Source organism: Cheilinus undulatus, linkage group 13, assembly GCF_018320785.1.
Source record: "Cheilinus undulatus linkage group 13, ASM1832078v1, whole genome shotgun sequence".
NCBI classification, from domain to species: domain Eukaryota; kingdom Metazoa; phylum Chordata; class Actinopteri; order Labriformes; family Labridae; genus Cheilinus; species Cheilinus undulatus.
The window spans coordinates 32,466,328-32,486,003 of record NC_054877.1 but is presented as its reverse complement, the minus strand read 5'-3'; the positions used below and the strand labels follow the sequence as shown (position 1 = coordinate 32,486,003).

Here is a 19,676-nt window from a genome sequence, read left to right as displayed (position 1 = left end):
TTTGTGGGAAATACGCATGGCTGTACGGAAGAAGAGTGCAACGTTCTCGCTCTGCTATGCTGTGAAAGTAGTTTTGAGGTCAATGTTGATCTGCTTCGTTTTCTTTCACATGTCGCTTTTTCCAAGACTTGATAGGGTCATATTGATTTGTATACTAGCCATAATGGTGAAATTATATTTTTGGTTCTATCAGAGTCGTTCAAACATCAAATCCCGTGTACAACCTGTGGAAATGAAGCGTTCAAAAATGGCGAATGTAAGTCATTGTTCAGCTGTTTTATACTATTTATACAAGTCAGAATAAGATCCTGCTTGTCCATATAGAGAGAAAAAGTTGAAGGTTGATAAAGGTACACTTAGAAATATTTTTTAGATAAAATTTGTAAAAAAAATTTTTGATATTGCTACCGGTTACAATTGATGGTATCAAACAGTACCAAAGCTAAAAAACGTTTGTATAAGATAGGCAAGGAGAAGGAGAAGAAACAATTTAATTTTACAGTGCAGGAGTGCACATGCTTGAAAAAAAGAATTACCCTATATTATGGGGAATACAGGAGGATGACTGACCGCTTATTATGACTTTAGTGTAAGTATTGTAAATCAAAGTTGGATGCTCTTGGAGAACAGGGGCAAATGACCATTATAGTAGAAGGAAAACAGGCACTCCAAACATGAAAACTGTAAAAATGAGGATGGAAATACTTAAAAGCCTTTATAATGGTAGCCGAATCATTTAAAAAGCCAACATCTTTCAACCAAGTAGGTCTTCATTGGGGCTTAAAGACAAACATCTGTAGAGTGGTCACACCTCTACGTAAACTACAGCCAATGGCAGGCAGTCTCAAGAAGCCAGGAGAGAGTCTTCAATCAGGGCTCACTAATCAGTCATTACATGTTGTGGCTTCTCCCAAAACCAGTGACAACCAGTAAGAGGCTCAGAGAAAGAAAACGCAGCTGAAATCAGTTGCAAAGTAACTGGCAACAAATGAAGGCACAAAATACACCAAAATAATTCAGAAAAAGCAAAAAATAGAAATAAAAAAGAATATCCTGAATACATAAAACATACACAAAAACATCTAGTTCAAAGGTCTGTGGAAAAACAGCAAAAACACAACAAAGACATGGAAAATTTACAAAAAAATATGATAGGTCTAAATCCTCATTCAAACCAGGATATTTTAACACATCTAGACGATGCATCCAGAAAGCTTCCCCATGATTAAGCCTCTGGATTCTGTCACCTCTTTTGATCAAAGGTTTGATATTTATATATTTGATTTGATATTTGATTTTTATATATCAGTGGCACTGTGGGTTTCTTAAATGTCTAGCCAGGCAGTCCCTCAGGCATCTTTTTGTACATCCTATGTAGAAAAAACCTTCACTACATGGACAAAACAAACATGACAAAACTGGTGAACTGATGAAATCCCTTTTTTTTCTCTTTTTTTTGGAAGAAGGTCCAGTAAACGTTTAGTTTGTGCAACATTGGCACAGTGAGGGCAATGCATAGTGAATTAATCTGTCCCAAAGGGTGCACATCTGAAAGAAAAAAAACAGAGATTCATTCTGTATGATGGCCCAGATACTCTTGACAATATGTTCCGTCTGTTTGGCATGTGTACGGTAAGGCAGAGACTGAGGGACTGACTTGCGTCTTGTATTTTTCTTGTGCTAAAAACATTGCTCTGTCAACAGCCTGTTGAACTACTTTGGACTGGTAGCCTCTATAAAAACTGTGGGACATATGGCTCATAGCCCTTTAACCCCTTTTACTACTTTAGCCACCCATATTTTCAATTTATAACATAGTTTTGCCACCCATTTTGCCACTTTTTAACTGCTTTTCACCATTTTCCACCCATTTTTAGCTAATTTTTGCATTATTTCCCTTATATGCTGTTTATATCAATTTTTTTTTATCTTTTAAGCTATTATTGCCAATTTTAGTGACTAACCACTTAACCATTTTTTACCAATTATTTCCACCAGTTTTGCCACCTTTAACCCTTTTTGCCACGTTTTGCCTTTATTCCATAATTATTCCATTATTTTTCCATGACTCTACTTTAATCTACCTTATTCCCTGGTATCCTGATAGGACCAGATATGATTGCTGAGCTGAGCAAAATGAAAAGGGTTGCTATTCTATCTCTCAGAGTGAGACTAGATGGACATAAATAAAACCACGTTTAAGTTTACTAGTTTTATACAGCAGACCACAAACAACACAAAACATTCACGATTACTGAACAGCCTAAATAATATATATTCTACGCATTGTCTGAATTGAGTACTTTTCACATTGCTGCACTTTCTACTAATCCTTTGAAGCTTCTCAGAACATGAGAGGATTTGACTTACTGTAGATTCAAAGCAGGGAAGTTATCATTAGACAAGGTTATTTGAATACAGTTTATCTTTATGTGACTAACATGCTGATCTTTCAGATGAGAGGCGATGAACTGTGCCGGGCAGGGTGGGGACACTCATCATCTTCCGTGGATATCTCTGGAAACCACAAGCCGATGAGTAAGAATGTAATGAGGTGAGCCTAATTATAAATCATTACCTACTTCAGCCGTTGCGTGGTTTACGGTAATGTCACTGCCTCCGTATAATTTTAAAGGTAACAGAAAAAAATCCTTTAGTTTAAATCTTGGTGCTAAATTTAATTTCAAAAGTCCTGCTGCTGTTTTAGATTTAACAGTTTTGGCCTTTTGAGTCATTTTTTCATTAGACACCACATCTAGAGTCGGTCACACATTGTAATTAGTAAGTGCTGCTGCAGCATGTGGAGAAGAGAAAAATGTTACAATGTTGCAATGGTCATTAAGATAGTAAAGCCTTCCCTGTCTGTGATATTTGCTAGTTTTGATCCTCTTTGTGCTTGAAACACTCAAACACACCATGAAAACTGTGTTTTTTTAAGAGTTTGGTTTAGAAACATACTCAGTATCTCACCAGAGAGTGCTGTTACACTGAATATTAACACAGCTGTGATTTAGTGACATAATGATAACCACATATATACTGATATTCAATGAGGAGATTTGTCTTCATGCAATAATTGATGCTCAATTTCATTCTTTTGACTTGCAGCATGCAGGTCTGTGTGGAATACCATTGTATAGCCTTGGGTAGAAGTGAGTAGAGTGTAAACACTGTCCATGTATCTAAAAGGGTTTTTTAGTGCTAAAGATAGTGTGAGGATGGGTCTTTTCTCAGTTGGAATCCACTGAAATGCAGCTGTCATGACCTTCCTGCAGGCTGAATGTTAATCAGCGTCTCTCTGTGGCAGAACTTCAGCCTTGGCCATAAAATATCCAGTTGCGGCTAATATCCTCAGCAGTAGAAGATGATATTTCAAAGCACTGAAAAATTTCCATCCTGATATTAAAATATTCCTGTAATGAAACCCAACACATTTCCCATCAGTTCAGTTGTTTAACATTTGAGTTGTAACCTGAAGTGGTTTGTTCCCCTGCGGGCGGCGGACTCCACCATGGGGGTTTTAAGTCTACTGTGCTCATATGATCTGAACTGAACGTGCATTTATAGTAAACATTGTCCTCTGATGTTGCTGCAGATACCACAGCTGATATGAGCACAAAGCCAACATAAAGCTCTGCCAAAACCACAACAACTTTTAATACTCTGTGTTCCAGAGAAACAGAAAAAACCTCCAGCAACACTACTTCCCAGCATAATGAGAAAATGGAAAGATACATCTAATGTGAATTACAGGAGGGGATATGTAAAAGCTTAATGCAGAGAGTACATGGTGGTCCATTAGGTCCAATTTGAGCTCACATTGTAATATGCATTTCATTACATTTCTGAGGCTGTGATTGCTTTTCTGTGTTGGAATGCCAACACAGGATGACACTGTTTTCCTCGACCTTTAACACACTCATTACTCAATGGATGAATTGGACATTTTTGTGCCTGTGATCCTGCTGCTGACCTGCAGGAAGTATCTTGATAAAGCTTTATACAATGCTGAGGGTGTCTGGGTCTAACCAAACATTGTATTTGGAGGTGAAACATAAGAAAAGGACTTAATTGATCCAGAGTTTATCATTTCATTCAATCATTTTTATAACTTAACACATGAATTTTCATCATTTCATTCATTTCTTTCTCTTTATCTCTCTATTAACTATGCTTTTCTCTTCTCACATTGCCTTTCCCATTTTTGTGCGTCTGTAGGGTAATTAAGCTACAGACCGTAACAGAAACCTTACTTGTATCCTGTCAGAGTAAAGGGCACATCCACCAAACCATTAACCTATCCATCCACCCACCCAAACACCTAACACTCTGATTAATGCCTGCAGAGCTCTTTAGAGTGCAGACGCAGACCCTCATTGTAGTCCAGCAGATAATGGAGTCTTGCTCTTAACAAACACTCTGGGGTGAGATGAGCAGCAACAAAGCAGGCCGTTTGAGTCCAAAGCTTTTCTCCCTGTGGTTTGTGTAATTCTGATTCATTTATTAATTTTGTGAGTTACTCATACAGTGCCTATAAAAAGTATTCACCCAGTTGGATGATTTACCCTTTTATTGTTTTTAATGAATCAATCATGGTCAATATCATTTACCTCTTTAATGTCAAAGTGAAAACAGATTTCTATGAAGTAATGCCAATTAAATAGAAATATATAATTTAAAATAAGTGACTGCTTAAATATTCACCCCCTTCAAGTCAGTATTTAGTAGATGCACCTCTGGCTACAACCACAGCACTGAGTCTGTGGGGATCGCTCTCAAGGCTTGCACATCTGGACACTGCAATTTTACTCTATTCTGTTTTGTAAAACTGCTCAAGTTCTGTCAGGTTACACAGGGATCTGGCATGAATAGCCCTTTTCAAGTCCAGCCACAAGTTCTCTATTGGATTGAGGTCTGGGCTCTGACTCGGCCACTCCAGAACATTCCCCTTGTTGTCTTTAAACCATTTCTTTGTAGCATTCGCTGTATGCTTTGGGTCATTGTCTTGCTGGAAAATAAATCTTCACCCAAGCCGTAGTTCGCTTGCAGACAGAATAAGATTGTTGTCCAGGATTTTCCTATATTTTGCCACATTAATTTTACCCTCTACTTTTAGAAAGCTTCCAGGGCTGGCTGTTGGGAAGAATCCACGCAGCATGATGCTGCCACCACTGTGCTTCACAAGGGGATGGTGTGTTTGTAGTGATGTGCAGTGTTTGGTGTACACAAAACACAGTGTATTATCTGATGGCCAAAACGCACCACTTTGGTCTCATCAGGCCAAAGAACTTTCTTCCACTTGTCCATGGAGTCTCTCACATGCCTTTTGGAAAACTCTTGAGATTTAATCTGAGTTTTCTTCAGCAGTGGCTTTCTATTTGCCACTCTCCCATAAAGCTTTGACTGGTGAAGAACCTGGGCAACAGTTGTATGCAGAGTCTCTCCCATCTTAGCTGCTGAATCTTGTAACTTTTTCACTATCATAGTTATCATAGGTGTCTTGGTGGCCTCTCTCACCTGTCTCTTTTTTGGACAGCCACTCAGTTTGTGAGGACGGCCTGATCTACACAGATTTACCCATGTGCCATATTCCTTCCTTTTCCCTTCCCAAACTGACCATGACTGATTTACAAAATCAATAAAGGTTAAAACATCCAAAGGGGTGAATATTTTTCATGGGCAGTGCACACTGGTATAGATTTAATGATAAAAAGTTATGCACTTATCCCAATAAGTCTTTCAGGTTATTTTCACTGATTTTTTTAAATTTGGAATTTTTTCCAAAGCCTATGGCTTCTTTCTTTTTTTATACTTTATTGTGCCTATGGCTTCTTTCTGCATGTCATCCCCCAATCTCTTTCTCTCCCCAGTGTCCACTATCTCAGTGAAAGTCCAGTGTTAAATATTTAAATATATCTATATATATAGATCTATATATCTATAGATGTATATATATATATATATATATATATCTATATATATAAAGAATATAAAAAACATATGAAAAGTTTGCATTTCATAGCCTTTTTGGATTTTTCTTCAGTCTTAAACTAAGGGTAATTGCCTTCCTGTTTTGATACAGACCTGCTTTGAGAGGTAGATCAAAGATTTTAACATGAAATTAACCACGGAAAAAGGAACTCTATATGGACTGAAGATGAAATAATATAGTGTTAAAAAGGTTCAGATGACTTCTGACTTGTCCACTGAGCTGTCTGTGAGTTTTTAAAGTGAAGTGAGACATTTAGGAGCAGTGGTGGATTTATTTTATATCATTGTGGCTGCAGGGAGACACTGGCCTGTCTTTACCAAAGTGTGTTGAAAGGGATAATTGAGCATGTGATTAATCACAGTTAAAAAGAATTGGTGCACTAATTGTGAACCTTAATTAATTGTAATTGATAATATTAATCTTGATAGCCCTAATCATAAATTGTAATTTACTTAAAGTGTGATCAAGCCTTTGTTCACTGGGAAGAGACTTAAGTTAAGGTTAGAAATCTTGTTACAAATAATCTAGATAATTTGAAAGCTTACCTAAGAAACACTCTTATTCATACAATAATGAAGCCAACCTTGTCTCATCTGATGATGAGAGCTGCCAGGGAGGCTAAAGGGGATAGAAAGAATCCATTAAGGCTTAATCAATCCGAGGTTGCAACTGATTCAGTTTTAAGTTCAGCACAGAATACACTATTTGAAAGAAACAACGAGCAAAATATATGCAAATGTTCCTGATATTTGTTATCGATGTAGGTTATCCTGTATCAAGATGATGTGACTCATAAACAATAAATGTTAGAGGAGTAATTCTAGTTTCCCAAGGACATTTTATAAACAAGTCTCCTCTTCTACTTGGAGTTTTTTACTTTAATGTACAATGATCTGAGTAACTCTCGTCTACCACTTCCTGTTAATCTTGAAAATGCACAAAGTCTGAAACAAGTCATGAAAATATTCAGTTACATAGAAAAGCCTTTTCCCTCATATCTCTCTTGTCCTAATGAGTTAGAATTAGATGAAATATTAAGCATTGCTTTTCTGAGTGCACTATTTTCATAAAAACTAAACACAAGTGCTTTATTATTTGACTGCATGCGCACTGTTTGATATTTCTATAGTGATAAATGACTTAACATGAGATGAATTTTGCATTAGCATTGTAAATTGGCAAACAACGTGCCTCACGATGAACATTCGTTCTGGGTTTTACATATTTAATGTAGGAGGTTCTGTACGTTGTTATTTCTGCACATAAGCCTGCACGCTTTTCTATCAGCAGGTAAACTGCACACAGCTGAAAGAGGAAGAAAGGATATTCTTTTTTAAAGGAATAGTGGCTCATTACTTCAGCAGAGGAACAACAAGGCTTATGACTCATGCCGTGACACTGAGCCGTGCACCGTGATAACACAGTCCTTTACCTACATCTTTGTCTGGCTCTTTGATCCTTTGAGGAAAGAAGAAAAGACTAAGGATGGGATGAAAGGTGTGTACATTGTTATATAGGCCAGAGATGGACAGAGGTAATAGGGATCAGAAGAACAAAATAACAAGCCAATGAGCAGAGTACAAGTGATGTATCAGTGGAGAAATGACAGACTCAAATCAACATCAGTACTGTGAACATTAAGTGTGAAACAGCTGTACGGTTTTAGATAAGACTGTTTTGGGGATTAAAGCCTTCATATTTTCCCAAAGGTAAAAATCAGTAATGATGGCAAATGCTGATAAAATCCACAAAGCCACAGATAGACGGTAGAAATACACTCAAACTCAATTTTCCTCTCTGGCAGATATAAAGAAATTGGAGGTGAGTAGTTGAATCCTTTGAGCCCAGACAGGTAGTTATATTTCCTGCTGCTCATACGGTGTGAAGATTACCAGGACTTTTCACATCCAGGACTGAAGAAAGATAGACACAAGCACACACTGTTCTAAAGATGGCTCTCTCACCTGATAAAACAAATAGTCTGTAGTTTTTATTTTATCGATCCAGGAGTGAAATTAAAACAGTTTTTTAAAGAAAGTCTTCACTCTGACACACTGAACAGAGATTTAGCCATAAAAACACAACATGTAGCTCTGTAGAATGAAAAAAATTAGTTTATACAATAATTATGATAATACAACATACACTATATTGCCAGAAGTATTCACTTACCCATCCAAATAATTGAAATCAGGTGTTCCGATCACTTCATGGCCACAGGTGTATAAAATCAGGCACCTAGGCACCTAGACTGTTTCTACAAACATTTGTGAAAGAATGGATCGCTCTCAGGAGCTCAGAGAATTCCAGTGTAATACTGTGATAGGATGACACCTGTGCAACAAGTCCAGTCGTGAAACTTCCTCACTCCTTAATATTCCACAGTCAACTGTCAGTGGTATTATAACGAAGTGGAAGCGATTGGGAACGACAGCAACTCAGCCACGAAGTGGTAGGCCATGTAAAATGATGGAGCGGATTCTGAGGCGTATAGTGCACAGAGGTTGCCAACTTTCTGCAGGGTCAATCACTACAGACCTCCAACCTTCATGTGGCCTTCAGATTAGCTCAAGAACCATACATAGAGAGCTTCATGGAATGAGTTTCCATGGCCAGGCAGCTGCATCCAAGCCATACATCATCAAGTGCAATGCAAGGCGCCAGATGCAGTGGTGTAAAGCACACCGCCACTGGACTCTAGAGCAGTGGAGACGCGTTCTCTGGAGTGATGAATCACGCTTCTCCATCTGGCAATGTGATGGATGAGTCTGGGTTTGGCAGTTGCCTGGAGAACGGTACTTGTCTGACTACATTGTGCCAAGTGTAAAGTCTGGTGGAGGGGGGATTATGGTGTGGGGTTGTTTTTCAGGAACTGGGCTTGGCCCCTTAGTTCCAGTGGTAGGAACTCTGAATGCTTCAGCACCAAGAGATTTTGGACAATTCCATGCTCCCAACTTTGTGGGACCAGTTTGGTGATGGCCCCTTCCTGTTCCAACATGACTACCATAAAGATATGGATGAGAGAGTTTGGTGTGAATAAACTTGACTGGCCTGCACAGAGTCCTGACCTCAACCCAATAGAATACTTTTGGGATGAATTATAGCGGAGACTGAGAGCCGGGTCTTCTCGTCCAATATCAGTGTGTGACCTCACAAATACACTTCTGGAAGAATGGTCAAAAATTCCCATAAACACACTCCTAAACCTTTTGGAAAGCCTTCCCAGAAGAGTCAAAGCTGTTATAGCTGCAAAGGGTGGACTGATGTCATATTAAACCCTATGGATTAATAATGGGATGTCACTAAAGTTCATATGCGAGTCAAGGCAGGTGAGCGCATACTTTTGGCAATATAGTGTACATTAACATCGAATATGTCTACTTCCAGATGTGTGTGTACTCAATTCATTCAGAGATCATTAAGAAACATCCAGTGAAACCCTGAATGACCAAGAATTCAGACATTCTGAATCAGATTTATATTTTTTTAAATGGACAGATACTTGAGGTGGATGGAGAAAAGAAGAGTTAATTGTAAAACTGCCACAAGTGGCACATTTAAAGCTCATGTAAGGAGCTGTTAGCTGGTCATTAAGAAAACTGAAATAAACACTGAAGTCTCTATGTGACCTTAAAACGGCAAACCACCGATCGCCAGTGACAAAATAAGCTCGGCTTTAACTGTAGCTTGGAAGAACATGACAGTCCAAAGGATTTACAACATGAAATGAACATTGTTTTACATTTTCCCCAACAGTCAGTGTTAGATCTGACTACTAACGAAGAAAAGGATACGCTTTTTTTTTAGAAAAAATATTATTGTAAAAGCTATTCAGCTAAGTTTGTCAGTTGAAATCTTTTTCTGTATTCATCATTATTCGGGACTGAAATTTGTTAATTTTATTCATCCTCAAACTTTATATTGTGTGTTTTAAGGACTGAAGTTTTAAGTCTTAACTACATTTAAATATTGGTATCTGCAGTGAGGCAGTGCGGCAGTGAGTCTGCCTTTTAATTACCTCCACCAAGGAGGTTATGTTATCGGGTGGGTCCGTTAGTTTGTTAGTTTGTTAGCAACATAACTCAAAAAGAAGACGGATTTTTATGAAATTTTCAGGAAGTGTCAGAAATGGCATAAGGAAGAACTGGTCAGATTTTGGGAGTGATTCGGATCACCGTCTGGATTCAGGAATTTTTTTAAAGATTCTTTACTATTGGGAGATAGGGCTAATGGCCGAGGTGTGCGCTGTTACCACTTTACACCAGGAGATGGCGGACATGAGTAACTTCAATCCCGGTAGCATTTTGGTTGTGTTTCTATTCAGAGTTTTGGAGTTCATAGAGTTTGAAAGATGCACGCCCGGTCAAGGAGACGAGTCGGAGCGTAAGAGAGAGAAAGACAGCAAATTGTAGCGAGAATACTCACAATGCTGGATGGAACAGAGGAATATTCACCCTCTGCCATGACTTCCAGTCATCCAGTGAGACCATGGGTGAGACTGTCAGTGCATCTGTTGGCATCAGCAGGCAGTGCTTTTTGCCATAACAGTTCACCCGTAGCGAAGCCAATGCGTTGCCTCACTGTGTTTCCACTCCACTGGGGAGGGAGTAATCGGCGAATGCCGTGGTGGGGGGCACATGGGGACAGATCCAGGAATTTTTTAAAGGATTCTTCGCAATTGGGAGATAGGGCTAATGACGGAGGTCTGCGCTCTCTGTGTGCTTTTCTAGTTTTTATTTTATTTAATCTTTATTTAACCAGGTTAGTCCCATTGGGATGAAAGATCTCTTTTTTCAAGGAAGACCTGGCCAAGAATGGCAGCAATACAGTTTCAAATATCAGAAATGTGTGGACTGCATTGTAATTTTACAGCCTAGTTTATGGCCCATAATCTGTAACTCTGTAGCCTGAAAATATCACTGACAAAGCTAAAAACCTTTACAGCTCTAAAATATACTCACAATCTGACATCAAACTGGCCATAGGCAAACAGTATTACATAAAGGCTGTGCTTAATAATTGTGTGCAAAACAAAAACAATACAATAGGAGTTCTAAACTACATTTCACTATGTTGTTGTTCATGTCTCAAAATGTCAATATCAAAGAGATAATTCCACAGTGTAATGCTGTCCTCTCTACCATCTCACTAGCTCAATAAGCTAGTGATGTACTTGCACTGATACAGTATGTTCACCCTCTGCTGGCACGCAGCAGCATGCCAACAGGAAGAAGAGACACAGAAACAGTGCAGATGCTTCAAGGAGTTTTTTTTGTTCTTTTGTTTTTGTTTTTGTTTTTTTTTTGTGGCCTCGAAAGACAAATATAATGGGAGTTTTTTTCAGTAACAGATTACTTTTGTGAAAAAGTTAACTAATAACAGATAACTTGATCTGCAAAACTAACGTGTAATGTTACTTGTTATAACAAAAAAGTAATCTGAGTTCTCTAACAGATTTGTAGCACGTTACCCCAAACCAAGGAGAAAAGGCATATCACTGTATAAAATTGGTGACTAAATGACTGTAAATGGATGGGACATGAGTTGTTCAATCTGTGACGGTTCATCTTCTGGGGAACATGAATCAACAAGTGGTGATGTGATTTAACACATAAAGATATCATCCAGATAAGAGAAAAGAATGATTTCCTCATTTAACTCTGGCAAATGTCTCTACTCTTATTTTAAATTAAAAACACTCCACCCACACATTTGGCATTCACCTCCAGCTCAGCTTGCTCTTTAATTTTTCTCTCCTGAGTGAACCTGCATCCATTTACTGCAGAACATTGTGATCATCATTAACATTTTTTGTGGATCACAGAGCTTTCCCCTGATTTTTATTCATGTCAATTCTCACATAAGATCAACACCCCTGTCATATCACTGACTGATCACTCTGTACTGATTGTCAGAAGTGAAAACTCCTCCTGAGACTCATATTTTCTTCCCTCTCATACCGCCACACTGACAACATATACTCCCCTGCAGAGAGCTCAAAGTATTGTATAGTATGGCATGGTATAGTATAGAATAGTATAGTATAGTATAGTTTAGAATAGAGTAGTATAGTATAGTAAAGTATAATAGTATAGTTTAAAATAGTATAGTATAGTATAGTATAGTATAGTATAGTATAGTATGGTATGGTATAGTATAGTATAGTATAGTATAGTATAGTATAGTATGGCATGGTAAAGTATAGTGTAGTGTAGTACAGTGAAGTATAGTATAGTATTGTATAGTATGGCATGGTATAGTATAGTATAGTATAGTATAGTATAGTATAGTATTGTATAGTATAGTGTGGCATGGTAAAGTATAGTGTAGTATAGTATAGTATAGTATAGTATAGTATGGCATAGTATAGTATAATATTGTCAAGTATAGTATATAATAGTATAGTATAGTATGGCGTGGTAAAGTATAGTGTAGTGTAGTACAGTGAAGTATAGTATAGTATTGTATTGTATGGCATAGTATAGTATAGTATAGTATAGTACAGTATAGTATAGTGTGGCATGGTAAAGTATAGTGTAGTATAGTATAGTATAGTATAGTATAGTATGGCATAGTATAGTATAATATTGTCAATAATAGTATATAATAGTATAGTATAGTATAGTATGGCGTGGTAAAGTATAGTGTAGTATAGTAAAGTATAGTATGGTAAAGTACAGTACAGTATAGTATAGTATAGTATAGTGTAGTAAAGTATAGTATAGTATAGTATAGTATGGTATTGTATAGTATGGCATAGTATAGTATAGTATAGTATAGTATAGTATAGTATAGTATATTATAGTATAGTATAATATAGTATAGTGTTGTTTAGTATGGCATGGAAAAGTATAGTGTAGTATAGTACAGTAAAGTATAGTATAGTATAGTATAGTATAGTATAGAATAGTATATTATAGAATAGTATAGTATAGTATAGTATAGTATGGCATGGTAAACTATAGTACAGTATAGTATAGTATAGTATAGTATAGAATAGAATACTGTACTATACTACACTATACTTTTCCATGCCATACCATACTATACTATACTATACTATACTATACTATTCTATACTATACTATACTACACTATACTATACTATACTATACTATACTATACTATACTTTACTATATTATACTATGCCATACTATACAATACCATGCTATACAATACTCTACTATACTATACTATATAGTATAGTATAGTATAGTATAGTATAGTATAATAGTATAGTTTAAAATAGTATAGTATAGTATAGTATAGTATAGTATAGTATAGTATAGTATAGTTTGGAATAGTATAGTATAGAATAGGATAGTGTAGTATAGAATAGTACAGTATGGTATACTGTGGAATAGTATAGTGTAGAATAGTATAGTATAGTATAGTCTACTGTAGTATAGAATCGCATTGTTTAGTATAGTTCAGTATAGTTTAGAATAGCACAGTGTAGTGTAGTGTGATATAGTATAGTAGAGTATAGTATAGTATACTCTACTATACTATATCACACTATAGTATAGTAGAGTATAGTATAGTATAGTCTACTGTAGTATAGTATAGTACAGTAAATACTTTAGCATTTGCATAAATGCTAAACGTCACAGTCATAGTTAATTGTTTGTTTAGGTTTTCTTAGGGGTTTCCATGCAGTCATTTATTTCAACATGAAATCTGGCTTCTTTCTCTACCAGGACATTTGTAAAAAAAACCAAAACAATAGATTAAACCATTATACAATCGCCATGGAAACACACCATCTGCTGTCTGTCATAAAGGTCTGCTCTTTTCATTTAGCAATTTAGAATCGTAGACCTTTTAAGTACCAAACAAGATAAATGATGGAGTGTTGTGACAGATCCTTTTTTTCCACTTAGCAAGGACAGACTGTGGTGGTGCAACATGTTGAACAGCTTTTCAGAGGTTCTGCCACACGGCTGACTGTCTGCAGTCAGAAAACAAATACACTGTCAAGACTTTTGTAGTCCAGAAACTATTGAGGAACAATTGTAAGACAGCACATTTTCCCCTTTAATACCTCTTATGGGAGCATGATATTTTGTTTGTCTGGCTCTAATAGTAGTGGTATAGCTAGACTGGGGTAGCCTGAAGTTTGAGCATTTACATACAAGAAGCAATCATGTTTACACTGTGTGATTTCACTTAGAGGGTGTTTTATTCATGTGAGTATACTGTATATATTTTTCTTAACTTTTGAGAGTAACACAACAGAAAGACACCATAAACTGTAAAGCTTCATTTTTGATGAATTTTAAAGATGTCAGGATACACAGTTTCAACTTACAACAGCATGACAATGGCATGACAAAGACAGCTACATGCAGTCTCTGCAAGACAGCTCCCAGAATCAATAAGTTTTACCTCTGACAAGCACATAGTCAATGATACTCTAAAATTTTGGTTGAGAAAATGTTGGCTGGCTTGATGAGTCTCAGTTTCTATTGCAGCATTCAATTATAGCACATCTAAAGTGACTTATATCACCTGCCTTATTTTAATGCTCAATGCAAACTTTAGCACATCATCTGGACCTTGTCTCCGTGTCTTAATGCCATGGTTGCTACGCTGTGATTGGCTGTTGAGATATTTTTGTTAATAAGCAGTTGAATCGGTATACCTAATAAAATGGCCAGTGAGAGTACATCATTAGTGTTTTCTTTGCTTTGTACTTTTAATGTTTCCACAGCTAAATATTTCACTGAATGTAGTTATGTAGCTCTTCAGCGGCTTGGTTGGTGTAGTTTTTGATGACACATGGGAATGCTGACACATCATTTTCTACCAACTAACAGCACGTCTCTGTCTCTGTGATGTTATTAACTCCCTCTGTCTAGAAGAGCATTCCCCAGCAGTTTTAATTGCCTTTGAAGTGATTCAGTCATTTTTAATTAGGAAATCTTTTTAATGATGTTCAGGCATCTATGTCTTAAACTGCTCTGTGATTGTTAAAGTAGGCTAAAATAATTATTTCTAGTTAATAACCTGCAGCTGCTGCTGCTGGGTCAAGGAGGTTTAGAAGGGCTGAAATAAATGAAAATAAATCAAACAAATTCTCATTCATTTTACTCACATTAAGCCCTGTGTATTTTAGAATAACCTACTTTTTAGATACTGTGAGATTTAAAGAAATAAGGTCATAAAGGCATCCATGTATTTTTTTTTAAGTTAACTTCTTGTCCAAATAATAATTATGTATTCAGAGCCAGCTGCCTGTTAGTAGCTTATGTGGATACTACTAGCCCAGCTTTGTCCTACAGAGACGTTCTATCCACAGCCTTCTGTAATGTCATTTATTAACACCTTGTAAGCTGTTAGGTGGTTCCATAAAAATATATACAGCGGTGGGGGTGGGTGTACTTGCTGTATGCAGTGTCCCTTGCAAGCTCAGGACCTACCTTAGGGAGTTCTCCTGATGCTGCAGCTTTTAGAAATGCTCTGGGACTCTTGGACAGGAACTAGGAAGAAATCTCTGCACAGTAAACGTAGGCTGAACGCTGCTGATGGTGCTGAAGTGTCAACAACTGTTTCTCTGCAATTTTGGCTCAACCTGACGCAGTTGGTCAGAGTCCATGTCTGGCACATGACTTCTCTTCAGGAGAACTGTGGCATACTTAGCTGGGAAGATGCCTGGAGGGATGGGGCATGAGCTATCACCATCAGAAAGCTGGAACAGTACAGGGCCTAGGTTGATGTGTCAAAGTACCAAATAGGTATATGCTCCCACACCTGACCTGCTGTATGCATAGCAGCACCAGCACACAAAAAAGTTATCAGAGGTTTATAATGCAACAGTTAGAAACCCTGTTTAAGATTAAACTTTTTTATTATATGACTCTAGCTACACCTTTGTAAAAAGAACAAATAGGGAGTATGAACTATTTAGCCATTTATTTAAAAAAGAAACAGATGTCAGACAAAATAAACGGTGTACCAAGGAGCAAAGGCATTATCTCTTTTCATTCATTATCACAGCCAAAAGGGCACTGCTTTCAAAATGTTACAGATTCTACTGAGGAAAGCGGGATTTTTTTTTTGGAATGTAGCAACAACAAGCGGTGGCGAGAAGCGTAGCCATTAAGTAGAATATTTTTTACTTGTTATTGTAAAAATATCCTTAGAATGACTTCAATTTAAAATAAACCTAAACACTCCAGTGTGGGATTTTTGTATGTCTAAAAAAACCCCTCTGTTTTAACCCTGCTCAGAACGAGCTGTTTCTGTGTCTGTGGCTTTAAATGTTTCTGAGCTGTCTGACTCCACCCCTGACCACGCCCCTCTCAGGAAATGGATGTGGTTTCCCCTCTCCTGAGGATCAGGAGAGGAGGGTGGAACTTTCTTCCAAGCAGGGAGGGCCAATCGTACCTGGGGGTGAGGCTAACTCCCCACATGACATCATGAGAGGAAAATCTGAGAATGGCTTGTTTCAGCACACGTTTTCTGAAAGGTGGAGAGGGGGTACTTGAGGCGATTGTAGACAGGCCAGGGGTCCATATTTTTGTTAGAAAAGCCTGAAAAAGTGATTTTTGCTTAATTTGTATGTATGACAATATGACAATATGTATGACAATATTAGATTTTTTCAGTAATCTGTCTTTTCCTCTGATTCTGCGAGTTCTCCTTCAGTTGCACTATTGCAATTATACTCCATCTTTACACAGCATAACCATTACACCCCTACCCTTAATACAGTTGTAGGGGTTTAATGGTTCAGAGAGGTCAAGGTCAATCAATACACAAATTAAAACATCCCCTGGTTTGAAAATATAAACCACACACACCTACAATGGATTTTTTCTAATGGTTTGTTGCCCATTGCTCTGTGATTTGTTGTGTATTTAACCCCCCCCCCCCCCCCCCCCCAGTGTTTTTGTAACTGTGTCTTTGATTTCTACATACATACTTCCTGTTATTACTTCTAAAGTGCCTGCATATTGTTAGAGTATTGTTTTCATTTCACACAATGGAAAATGATGTGTTTTTCTCTGCTATGGTACAGAGCTTTGAAATCAGACACCCGTTCTTCATGTCACAGGTTTGAATAAAAAGTCTTATTAAGTCCCTTTTTCCTGGAATGTCAATAATCCAGCAGATAATGTGATTTTTCTCTCATTCTGTATTAAACCAGTCTCTATGGTGTGTAAGTGATACTGTAAGACACAGTAATGGGATTAAAGCCTGAGCGCTGCACAGCAGACTGTTAGTTAAAACAGTTTGGAGAGAGAAGGTCAGATGACAGCTAATAACACTTGTTATTGTCTGAATATTATTACTAAGAGAGCAGTAGGCAATGTCTACCAAACTTTTGTTTAAAAGAGGAACTCATTATCTAAACTAAGACAGAGACGGATGTAAACCTTGTTTCACATTGACGATGTCAGACATGTATTGTTAAGACATTTTCAGGGGTAAAACAATTTTTCAGGAAAATAATTGAGTATTGTTCTTTGTAGACAAAAAGTATACACATAAAAATTAAATCAAAAAAGTTTCTGGGAAATGACTAAAGTACAAAAAAATAAAACAATGTTGTCATTCTGTAGTGTGATTAACTGACTGACTGAAACTTTGCAAACAAGGCTTAAGATTAGTTTTATATTTGGTTGATTTGTGGTATCACAAGAATTTCTTTTTCAGCTTGTTTATGATATTTCCATTTTTTAAAAATCTCCATGTCTGGAGCTGCTGCAAATGCCGAGACGGGATTCCTTTATGTTGTTTTTGTGTTGTCTTGGTGACAAAAGTAAATATAAAGCATATGGAGCATGTCGAAACAGACGTAATGGTCACCACTGAGAAAAGTGGAAGCCATGAGCCAACTTTTGTAATCAACATCAGTGGATATAAGTCAGACACTCTGAAACTGATGTCCTGAGTGCTGCCTTTAACGCACCTATGCTCTAATGTGGCTACCTTTAACAAGCTAGCAGATACAAGATGGGAAACAGCTTCAGAGTATCTGTGGGCTGAACTACTTGTCTTGCAGATTAGGCTAGTCAAACATCCAAGCTAGCAAAAACCACACAAAATTGAGACTTCCTCAATACTTCAGTCTGATTTGGTCTGATCAATGTTCCAGTTTTTCCCACCACACCCTGCAGCAAACCCCCCCCCCCCCACAGGTGCCACAAACCTCAATGTGCACAAAATGAGTAGGGGCCTATTTAATGCCCCTTTCCTAATGTAAAATGTGATTTTTATATGACATAAAGTTTATTATTTCCTGTCAGCAGATGTGCAGTCTCGAACAAACATTGCAGCAGCTTATTTCATGCTTTGTTTCTTGTCTGTGTTTCAAGGTGATCGTCAGTGAACCTGTCAAATGCAGTCTTTGAAAGAAGTACCGCCCACCATAGATGTACGTACATGTCCAACCACCCACACCTTTGAAATAGCCTAGAGACTGTATGACTAATCCTTTACAGCAAACAAAGAAATGACTGCAAAACTAAAAGATTTCACTTTTTAAACTCTTCTAATGTCATACCTCAAGCTCACAATTAGTTTACTTTGTTCATCAAGGCACAGTGTGCAATGGCATTGATCATTCATACATAGTAAAAACATGGTTGCACCAGATTTAGCAAGTCCCTCATTTTCATCTGTACCTCATGTTAATGTTTTTATTGCCCTGTTATTGAGTTGTACTCCCATAGCAGAAATTTAGACACACGTTAGCCTCTCAAACTCCTTCAACATATTAAACATCATATTTTATTTAAAGCTTTGGCAGGATTGGAAGTAGCGAGCTGGTTTATAATTCTGTGATGTCTGTGTATTCCTCTCTGTGTTAGAAGCAGTTGCTCCCTTGATAAAATTGTTTAATATCCTGCAGCCACCTGACACATGATGTGAAAACATAGTATGGTGGAGCATTAGTGCTGTTGCAGTGAGACACACAGAGAGGGTGATTTGATTTCTTCTAACGTGCTAATGATGATATTTCTCTTGTCACAAATACCAAAGGAGAAGCTCCCAGACTCAAAGCACATTATATTTTACATATTTGTCAATCTTTGAAATTCATTGTACAAAATACTGTGAACTGCCTCAACTACCAGCCTCTGAATGTGTTTGACAATGAAGTATAATCTCTGACTAAATGTTGAGCCGTATCAATGATTTAAACAGCTCTGTAAACAGAGAGACATACAATTCATCACGTTTGTTGCCAACTCCAGGCTCTTTAATATCAGACAGGCTGGGCGATGGAGCTGCGTAGGACTCACACAAACACACTATTACACAAAGGCGACCTGAATGGACAGAAAATGTGTGGGATGTTAGTGTTCAAGATACGAGAATGGATAAACAGTATTTTCTGGTGCACATGTGTCTGAAGGTTTGTAGGAAGAGCAGCTGCCTGAGGTTTTTTCCAAAGCAACCCTGAAGTCAAAATACTGTAGTTCCATGACCAGCCACCGGAGGCTGACTCTAAAACATTCTTTAAAACTAAGCCAGCCATGAAGACTGCAGCTCATTGAGTATCCACTAGAGGCTGGCTGAGAAACCAAGGGAAACCTATTTGGTTCCATTTTATTTCATTTTATTTGTATTCAATGTGCAGAGACGATTTTTTAATAACTCAACTCTTTTGATTTCATAAAGTCATTAAAATCATTTCAATATTTAAAGCTGATGACCCAGGCCCATTTAATA

The 19,676-nt window shown here is 37.4% G+C and overlaps 1 long non-coding RNA gene across 1 annotated transcript; it reads left to right on the top strand.

Moving 5' to 3' along the window:
* The first annotated feature begins 21 nt into the window (after positions 1–21).
* LOC121520175 lies at positions 22–18,685 on the top strand. Its single transcript, XR_005992768.1, has 3 exons — positions 22–256; positions 2,457–2,554; positions 18,317–18,685. It is a non-coding gene; the product is annotated as an uncharacterized LOC121520175 (long non-coding RNA).
* The last annotated feature ends 991 nt before the right edge of the window (positions 18,686–19,676 follow it).